Below are 10,714 nucleotides of genomic sequence, written 5' to 3'. Positions count from 1 at the left end.
TGCCTGGTGGAAAAGGACCTGGAGGGGCTGGTTGGCAGTGGCTGGGCACTCAGCCTGTGTCTAGGTGGCCAAGTAGGCCAATGGCACCTGGCCTGTGTCAGCAGGACCAGGGCAGGGTTTGTCCCTTGTGCTGGGCACGGGTGCAGCCACACCTCAAACCCTGTGCTCAGTTTTGTGTCCTTCACAACAAGACATTGAGGGGTTGGAGTGAGTCCAGAGGAGGCAACAGAGCTGGTGAAGGGTCTGGAGTGTAAGTCTTATGAGGAGAAGCCCATTAAAATATTAAGTGATATTTGGTGTTTTATCAATAGAAACTGATTTAACAGTTACCTATTACTCATACATACACAATGAGGTATAAAATGTTTGACCTTTCATTCATGCAATTACAGCTCTGCTAGGAACATGAAATCCCTGGGAAAGGACCTCTGGCAGTCATCTGGTCCATCATGCTGCTCTGACACAGGATCAGCTTGTCCTGAACCATTCCTGGAGGTCATTCCTAAGGACCCCACATGGCAGAGTCCCCGACCTCCCCAGGCAATCTCAGTTTAATTGGGAACTTCCTCAACCAAAGCTTTAGCTGCCTTTAGCTTTAGCATCCTTTGTGCTAAGGAGCAGCTGAGGCAGCCTCACACAGGTCCTCTGCCAGATGGGCATGTTCCCCTGTGGGTTATGTGGGTGTCTCTTTAGCTGAAATCTCAGGAAATCTCATTAAGAATCTGACAGAAAATGACCTGAATTAAAAACTCTCTATAAGGGAGGGAGCTGTTTAGATCAATACAGAGATATCCATCTCCTTTTCTGGAAGGTGTTTAGATGTGACCCTTGAAATTCTGCATGCCTGTGCTCTGGCTGTTTGATGAATGCTAAAGTACTTTGTTGAACTGAGCTCAAACATCCATGTTTGCCTTCCTTAACCAGCTGAAGCCACATTAGTTAAAGGATTTGGACAGCACAGGAAACATTAAATCACCAGTCAATCAGTAACAGTAGAGTTAATTCCTGTGCTTGATTTCCAAAACATAAGTGCAAATTCAGTATTGCCACAAGAGAGTCCTTTTTCTTCTTCACCACACCAGACCAAAAAAAATGGGACTTAGCACTCGCCACATGTTTACCTCTTTAATTTCACATCTGACCATATGCTAGCCCTCACTTTTCTGCCCTGGGTTATTTTACAAGAAGGTTCATCACTAAACACAGTATTGAGACTCAGGTTAAAAAAATCATAGAATCACCTACAATGCCATGAAGCTGCCTCAGAAAACTTTCCAGAGCAGGAGTGCTCTACTTTGATGCTGACAAAGCTGAGGAATGTGAGATCATGAGAGATGCAGCCACTTTGCTGGCTTTTATTGCTGATGCTTTATTACCACAAATGGTAATAAAGCATCAGTAGATATCACACAATGATTTTCAGTTCTTGTCAGGCTGGTCATGTAGCTTGGGTTAGGGTAAGCTTGACTGTCCTGGTTCTATAAGTAACTGCAATACAGCTTCACAAAATAATAACGTATGGGAAACAGGTAATTCTAACAGCGGCATCCTGCTGAATTTTCCTTGTTGCAGGAGGAATTAGCTCTCCTAATGTGGCTGAGCAGGAACCTGAGGGCAGTCGGGTCTTCTCAGGGCTGCCTGCATGTTTGCTAGCTCCAAAGCTCTGCTGCTCAGAAACCAGACATCTGCAAAGGCAAATGCAATTAATTCCACATAAGTTTCAGATCATTTGCTGGTTTATGCAGTGTTCCAGCCAGCTAAATTTGTCTCAATAATTTATGCATTTGCACCAGCAAGCAGCCTCCCTTATGAACCATCATCAACAATTGTCACTAGTCTTTTCACATATCCCTCAGTAACTAAGCATAAATAAATCTGTGTCCTCAGAGAACACGCTGTTGTGGTCCAGGCCACACTCTAATTAATAAATGGTGTTTTCAATGAATTACTTCTCTCTTTCAATATTGATTTAGCATGATTGCTGACCAGGGGATGCCTTTAAACATTTAGCTTCTAGCAGAGAGCAGTATCATTGTTTGGTGGGGTTTTTTTTTAAGAATGGAGTTCACATACTGTATGTCACTATGATGTGGAAAATCCAAGGTCAAGTCACTAGTTATTCCTGAGACAAAGAAAGAAATGTATTTTTTTTCTCCTGTGGAATATGTGCCACATACCATGGCTCATGTAAGTCCCAGAAGCTGCCAGGTAGTACAGAGTTGGTAAATTAGCCTGAACAGTGCTGGTTGTAGAAAGTTAAATTAACATGGACAACTCTCTTTTACCTCCACAGTGATGGATCAGAGACCAAGAGCTCCTTCATCCCAACTAGTGCCATAGGAAACAAAGCTATGGCCACATCTTTTACCATTCTTCTGCCTTCCCTATAAAATATACCAGCCAAAATCAGTCCATCAGTGAAAAACAGCTCAGCCTGATGCAGTAGAAATCATGGTGGAAAACTCCATTTACCAAAATGCCTTCCAGGCAAGTGTAGCTTGAGGAATGGTTTTGGATTGGTACACTCCCACCCCTCTGTTGGGAGAAAAACAATTACACTCAAAATAGCTCAGAAAGAGAGCGACAGAAAGTGAGGAGCTGCTTTTCACCAAGATTCAGTTACTGCCTGAAAATTCCTTAGATAAGACTGGAGTGGTTGCCAGTAGTGACTGCTCTAATTAGTAGCAAAACAATTTTCATTACCACCGCTTTGCTTCACACAGCAGCCATGTCCTGGAGCAGTCACCATTTTAGCCTTACTGTCCATTACTGCAAGAGTTGCCTCTGCTCTGGAAATGTTCTGCTCAGGCCATGCAGACAAACATCCTCTCCATAATTTTACAGGGCAGCTGCAGTTCCATGTGAGAGTGCAGGGAACACTCAGGCTCAGCCTGTACCAGGTCTCCTTTCCCCATGCAAGGAGAAATGAGATTTCAGGTACCAACTTCTCCCTCCTGCAGAAAAATGAGATTTTAGGTACAACCTCTGAAACTCCAGCCTCAAAGTCAAGCCTTTTTGGCCTGTGCATCATGACCCCTCACCTGATCCAGGTGGAACAGATACTCTCTAGTCAAATGCTGTTTGTGCCTTCTCTGTACATTTTGGGGAAAGGTTTTTGAAGCCAGAGTTTAATTATTGCACCAAAGCTAGCACAGGTTTTTGCTCCCATCTTCCACTGATTTGTCACTTCCACAAATGGAAGTGATAAGCCCTAAAGAGTTAAAGGAAGGAGAGGTTTCGTCTCTGAAAAAAACTGGAAATGGCTGATCCCCTACAGAGAACAAATCTTGGGAAAAAAATACTAGACTGTCACTATTCTCAGCACAGAGGATTCAAAGCAGAAAGCTGGCAGTGTGTGAGCACAGAGGAGAGGACATTCAGTGTGTGGGTGCCAGAGAATGCAGTATCTCTCTTCCAGAGCAAAATTGGCTTATGTTTGAAGCATGACATGACCACATCCCTCAGTGAGGGCTGCCTTTGCGTGCCGTGGAGAAATTAGTGTGGCTCTAAAGCTGACAGGATGGCTGGAGCAGCAGAGTGCTGCTCTCAAAGCAGGCACAGCCAGTCAGCATCTGCTGGCTGAAGAGCAAGCAGCAGCCCTCACCTCACACTGCAGAGCACTGAGCCTGAGTGGTACCAGTCACTGCAGCTCACACTGCTCATTTAGGATGGTCACAGTTTACTTTGAAATTATTTAATCTGCACAGCTGCCACCAAGGCTGGTTCTGCCTTCCTTTTCACCTCCAGCTGCACATTCCTGCCTCCTCCCCTGCACTCAGCAGATGGTGAGCTGGCTCACAGGCCTGAGACATCCAAGGAGCAACCATGTTATTGTGTCAGTGGGGTCAATTGGGTGATGTGAGTGCCTGGCTGCAGGAGGATGAGTCTGAAGGGATGGAGTAGGATCCCATTTCTATCCCTGGATGTGTTCAAGGCCAAGATGGATGAGGTGCTGAGCAACTGAATCTAGTGGGTAGCACCCCTGCCCATGGAGTGGGGGATTGGAGCAGGTTTATGTTCCCTTTCAACCCAAACCATTCTCTGATTCTATGGGAATTCTTTGATTCCCCTTTCAGTAGCTGTGAAGACTGAGATCAAATCTGACCAGCCAGGAGGGGTCTGACCCATGACTGATCTCTAAGCTTATTGCAGGTTCTGCAGAGAGGATGCACAGGACTCTGGGAGCCTGTGGATTTGCACACCAAATTTCACAAGACAATAAGTTGTGTCCTGCAAGCACTGACTGCTCCACCATTCAGATTAGGGAGGTTTCCTGCTCAAAGATTCCAATTCAGCCTTGTTCATGAAATACATTATGAGATACAAGGTACTTGAAACAATAAAATGAAAAGGATTGGTGCTTACATCCCAGCAGCCACAAAGATTTCAGCTGTAAAATTAGCTTAGCTCTTCTGTCATTAGAAAATATTTTCCTTACTTGCTGTTTCCACTGATGTTTGCAGCAGCACCATTCTGATTGCTCCATCAAATACAGCCCAGAAAAGCAGCCAGGTCAGCACAGAAGCAGAGGTGTTGTTTTCCATCACCCCTTCCCTTGAGTTCTGAGTGAATCCAAGCACACAGTCTCACATTGCAGTCACAAGGGCCTGCGTTTCTCATCTTGTCAGGGGAAGTCTATTCCTGTAATCAGCTTGGAGAAAGCCTAATGTTGCTGCTCTCAGAGAGATCACAAGCTCACAATCTCTGCTCAGGTTCAGGTCAGGTGTTTGCAATGGCATGTTCACCAACTAGATCCCAAAAATTCCTTTGGAGGCCTGAGATAAATAGAGGTGATGGTTTGAGCACTCACAGGTCAAAGGATTAAGTGTATCCCTGTAAAAGAGCTCTCCTCCCTTAAGGATGCAGTCTACAGTGCCTTGTAGAGATCTTCCAGATCTGCCAAGTGACTACATCCTCCTTTTACAGGGAGCAAATCATGTGCTGTGATATTAAACACCAAAGATGCATTTCACATCTTTGCTCCTATTTATTATTTGAGCCGCTGGACTCCTTGTGCTACCTCAACCCTACAGCATAAATCATTTTAAAGGATGTTTTAATATCTGTTCCACAAATCTGCATAGACATTCTTTCTGACACTTTATTACAGGCAATAAGCACATGCCTATAACAAAGAACTGCTGGAACAGCACTTGGCTTTTTGACCAGAGAATAAATTCTCCCTTTGTGCACAGGAAAAGGGGGTATTTATTTAATTGTGCTTCCCAGTCCTGGGCTCTGCAGTTCATGCTGTTCCCAGTCATGCTCCACAGAGTCCTGAGGATGTCAGCTTTGTCACTAATATTCCAGGAGCTGAACCTTGTCGGGATTAGCCAAGGATTTCATCAGCACAAGGTCAGTACAGACACCTCCCTTCCTGTGGGAAACGGCTGTGACGCAGCTCCCTGGTGCTCTGCAGCCCTTTCTGGAAACTGTCTCCTTTTCAAGTCTGACTGGAGATATCAGAGATCAGATCTCAGCCACTGGAGCATAAGGCAGTGAGCATCACATGCCACTGAAGCACCAGAAGTGCAAAGCTGTGCCCACGCAGGCGCTCGCTGGGCTGAGGTCACAGATAGGGCTTGGCAGCAACTGTGGGTGAGAGGATCTGAGCACAGGCAGGCACAAGGACTGAAGGAGGAGAATTCCTGCTGGCAGTGTCCTTCAGGAGGTACAGATGCACAGGAATTGGTGCAGCATGCAGAAATGTGTCCACACTGAGCAGGCAGACAAGCACATAAAGATACAGCATCGACCCAGCCTGCGTCCTGTGCAATTACTGGCATGTTTTTCCATGCTGTGCTGTGGTTCCTTTGGATGTTATTCTTTTTTTCAGCCCTGCAAGAAGACAGAAAGTCCTTTCAGTAGCCAGCCCTGAGCAGTGTGTTTTCTAGCTTGTTGTTTACATCCTGGGGCTCCTGCCTATCCCAAAATCCTGCCTTGTCATAAGGCAGTAAGAGCAAGTCAGAGCTTCAAAAGGAGCACTGTGCTTTGGGTTGCCAAAGCGTAATGTTAAACAAAGAAACTAACCAAAAAAACCCCTCACCTGTGAAAAATAACACTTTCTGACTCAACACACCAGTTTCCCAAATTTAATTTTTGTGTTCTGTATGCTGAATTGCCTCACAGTAACACTGTGTGGGACACATGATGGGATCCTCCCCCTGAGTTTAATTGCAGCACAAAAGGCTGTAGATGCCTCATCCCCAGAAACATTCAAGGTCAGGCTGAACAGAGCTCTGAGCAACCTGGTCTAGTTGAAGGTGTCTCTGTCCATGGCAGGGGGGCTGGCCTAGATGGCTTTTAAAGGTCCCTTCCAACCCCAACCATGCTCTGATTCTATAAAGCCAGAATTGTGATCCATGTGCACAGTCTCTGCACAGCATCTGTTCAATTTACAGCCCCCAGTACATGTTTATCCCTCCCAGCTCTGCAGTGAGATAGCAAGACCCTTTCTGTTCAATTCGTGCCTCTTCAATATCATTGTCATGACAGCAGATTTCTTAATTGGTGGCAAAATAAAGAGAGGTCACAGTCCAGTTTTCCAAGCACTGATTGATTTTGTGAGGCTGAAATTTCAGGTATTAATTTAAAAAAAAGAAATCAACACCAAGTGCTTCATTTGGTGGCCAGTATAATTTGTTTCCAACATCACTCAGCAGCAAACAGGACATACAAGAACACAATTTTCATGGAATGGCTTAAGATGACAGAACTAGGTCTTTAAATGAATGGTCATTTTATATCAAGGGATGCGAAGTACTTGAATGAGAATGTGTGCCTTCCTAAGAAAAATAATAGGAGTAAAACTGGAAGATAATGAAGCAGAAAACAGGAAAATAGAACAACACAAAAGACTCTAAAAGCAATGCTGCAGATGGCTGTGCTGGGGAACCCTCTCCTGAGCCAAAAGGGCCTTATTCCAGAAGAACACATTCAACAAAACAAACCCTAGCAAAGATGAATAGGGCAAGGAATTTCCAAAGGAGGGATTAAATGGGAGATGGAATTATCCTGGCTTCTATCTATCCCCTTCAAACAGGAGTCAATACACAGGCAATTGCTTAGCTTTAACAGCCTCAGTCTGCTGAACTAGTTGCCACTGAACAGTTTTGAAGGTCACATCTTAATCTCTGACGTGTCTGAAAGAGAAGCCTTCATTTATATATTTGCTCAAATCACTTGGCCATACAGCTTTGATCTAAGCTGACATTTCTAGCAATTTGCCAGGGTTTTTTAATATATGATATTAAAAAACCACCACCAAAATGTTTAAAAATAGGCTGAAACAAATCTTTTTATTAATGCTTGGAGAAAAGAAGCATTTCTATATTTCCTACACTGTGCTCATGCACTGCATTAAAATTGATAAATGGTTTAGAAATGTCACCTTGTATATCCAAGAGGAAGATAAAATGTGGACAATATTTAGCTAACAATGACCTCATAATTGTTCCCTACTAATGAGAGGGTAAAATCTTTGTCACATGCACATTAACAATAATAGCTGCCTTACGCACGAGCCACTGGTAATAGACTTGCTTTTCTGGATGTTTCTTTTTAAAAACCCCTTGGACGAAGATCCAAGATGCCCTGGTGCTCAGAGATCACACAGGAAAAACCCACATCTCTCAAACACATCCCCACCCTCTCCCTTTTGACTTTGTGGCATCCTGGACTAGTGAGCACTGCTGGGTTTTGTGTTTCCCCAGGTCTGACAGGTCGGCTCCTCCCCGAGCCGCTCCTGGAGCTGTCAGAGCTGTCAGATCAGACAAGGGCTCTGTCAGGGGCCCTGCCACTCAGCAATGAGTGACTTTGAGGCGCTCCTGGCATCATATCTGATGACAGACTACCTGACTTATGCTCAGGTCTCTCCACCCACACCTAACAACAGGTTTGCAGTGAAGGCCACCCACACATGCCCTGACATGCAGGTGAGGTGGCCGATACCAGCCCAGGATGGAAGCGTGCAATCAGAAAAACTCCAGCGTGACCAAAATAAAGTCATAGCACCTGCAATCCACCCAGGAAGGCCATGATTTTTACATGAATCATTGTGATGCATTTTGAACTGCACTTAGATATTTCTGACTTTGTGTCTGCTTGGATTCGCTTTTCCAGCCTTAAATGTTTATTGATATGAGGCAGTATCTGGGGTACACTGAGTTCCTCTCATTGCAGATTGAAACTACTCAGCCCTGATTTATTCTAAACTCCACTCAAGTTTCTGTGCTTAAAATTTTCCATTGCTGATTTTAAGCCTTTGAAACACATTTGTAACAGCCATTATGAAACACAAGGCATAGGGACAAATGCTGAAGGATATGAATCTGGCAGCAGTTTGCACCTGGAAGACCACATCATAATAAAGGCACCCCTAAAGAGAGCTAAAGAGGTAGGATAAATACATCTGAACCACATCAGACCATGCAGAAATAAAAGCTTAAGCTGTAACTTTCCTCTGTGAAAAGATTGATTCTGAGATAGAGAACAAGAATAGGAATCACCAACCCAAACAGTCTATGCAAAATGTATGATCAATTTAAAATAGAGAGAAGGAACAGGGGATTACCCAGAGTGATGGAAGGCTCACTACAGAAATTGCTGTTATTTCCTCTGTGATGCTTGGGAAGGTGGCTATAAACCCCACTTACTTCTCTTCAAGAAAGATGCAATTTGCACCTTGCATGGTTGTCGTGTCAGGGTGAGGTATCTGCAAAATATTGACCAGAGAACTCTGCAACTGTTACAGAGATTCAGATATAGCCTTTTCCATCCTCTATCATGGTCTGAGACATCTGTATTTGTCCTTTAAAACAGCTGTTTGACCTTATAAATCAAAAAGGGTGAAGTCTGCACAAACTTAGAGCCTGACTTTTGTCTTAATAGGCTTGTGCTAGGTAAGCCCCATGCTAGGTAGGTAGGTAGGTAGGTAGGTAGATAGATAAATAGATAGAAATAGATAGATAGATGATAGATAGATAGATAGATAGATAGATAGATAGATAGATAGATAGATAGATAGATAGATAGATATAGATAGATAGATGATAGATAGATAGATAGATAGATAGATAGATAGATAGATAGATAGATAGATAGATAGATAGATAGATGTCAAAAGACAATGAATGAATGCTTAATTAATCAAGCAGTGAACCTGATGGAGAAGCCTGTATACCTTACCCTGTGTACAGCCTATACATGCACAGTAAATGTGTGATGCACTTAATTGTGCATGAAAACACACACATACTAAAATCAGATGCTGCTTAATATTGATTGACACAAAAACTATTACCCATTTCCTCCCCAAACTGTGTTAACTGCAGCAGGTTGGGCTGCAAAGTTAGCAGAGCACTATTTTCAGCTCTCTTTGCAACTTCTTGTGTTACTGAAATGTCTAACTTAAGTGGAAAATCAGATGGATTTGGAAATTTGCCAGAACCAGTTGCCAGCTCAGTATATCTCTAATACTTGGCATCCTCTAAATATAGGCCTTTTATTCTGGAAGAAGCAGGAGCTGAGGATGCTATTCTGCTTCTCAGAGCAGTGGTTTCATTTTCCCTTCTGAGACCCACAGTTCAAACTGAGCGGGGAACAAAGGAACTGCTGTTCTCCCTATTCAAATTAATTTATTTAATAAACAACTCAATAATTTCTCCTTTGTTACAGGGAATTTTTTTAGGGTCTTTATTTTGGAAAGAGCTTCTCCAGAGGTATTGCCAGGGGCCCATCTAGTCCAGTATCCTGTCTCTGACAGTAGCTAATGCCACGAACAGTTATGGAATAACTTATTTATAAGGGAAGTTTCTTCGCCCTGAGGAGTTTGAGGTTGCCTGTGCCTGGAAGCATGCAAGTTTATAAAGCTTATTTTTATCCTTTCACATATAACCACAGACAGTCTTGCCAGCTCTATCCACTTCCATTCCTTCCTGCTGGGCTCTCTGGCTCGGGGATGCCTATGGCAGCCATTCCCCACAGCTTCCTTGTGCTCTGCATCTCTAAGGGGCTCAGTGGATAAATGTGCCATGTATCACCTTTCAGAGTTACTGGAAGCTCCTGTGTGACAAGCAGGGGGAGCAGCAAAGCCTGATTTACCTTCTCAGCTCCATTTGATAGAGGGTGTGGGTGCTTTTCAGAGGATTCTATTTTTTTCCTTTTTTACTCTTAGCATGTTATCTTTCATTTCTCCATCCCACACTTCTAATTTTTCACAGTCTCTTTTCAAAGACGGCTTGCGTTTCTCTTATCCCCTCTGAGGTTCTTCTTTTTCTCTGGTATATTTTTTAGAAATGTAGGATTGGAAGGACTCAGGAGACTATTCAAAAATCCATCAACCTGTGTGTAAAACTAGTCTGCAGCTCTCACTGTCTCACAGCTGCAGACACTCACACCTCTGACGGGTGGAAAGCCCCAGCTGCAGTGTGGTGATTGTTCACCCTGGGCCAGCTCACATTTTTGTGTCCTTGTGATCATCCAAGAGGTTTTCCAGCCCCCAGCTCTGCCTGTGGCTGATGCAGAGGGCACTCAGCATCCTTCAGACACTCTGCAAATCTAAGAAAGGGATGCTTTTCTCCTCTTGTGCTGAAAGATGTCTGTGAAATGCTGAAATACTCACAAGGTGGTATCCTAAGGACCTTTTGTCCCAGTGTTTATTGATCCTTATTTGCTCTACCAACCAACCTTGCCCAGAATTGCCACACAGACCCTC

General features: G+C 43.8%; 1 long non-coding RNA gene across 1 annotated transcript in view; it reads right to left on the bottom strand.

Annotated features, from left to right (window-relative positions):
* Window positions 1-348: 348 nt before the first annotated feature.
* LOC141729319 (uncharacterized) overlaps window positions 349-10,714 on the bottom strand; it is a 28,015-nt gene continuing 17,649 nt past the window's right edge. Inside the window, exons 2-3 of the long non-coding RNA XR_012580672.1 lie at window positions 1,380-5,838; window positions 349-1,348 (exon numbers count right to left, since the gene is read on the bottom strand). This is a non-coding gene — a long non-coding RNA (uncharacterized LOC141729319). The remainder of the gene's footprint in view (window positions 1,349-1,379; window positions 5,839-10,714) is intronic.

Source organism: Zonotrichia albicollis, chromosome 6, assembly GCF_047830755.1.
Source record: "Zonotrichia albicollis isolate bZonAlb1 chromosome 6, bZonAlb1.hap1, whole genome shotgun sequence".
Taxonomy (NCBI): domain Eukaryota; kingdom Metazoa; phylum Chordata; class Aves; order Passeriformes; family Passerellidae; genus Zonotrichia; species Zonotrichia albicollis.
Note: the sequence above shows the minus strand (reverse complement) of the source record. Positions and strands in the feature narration are given on the sequence as shown.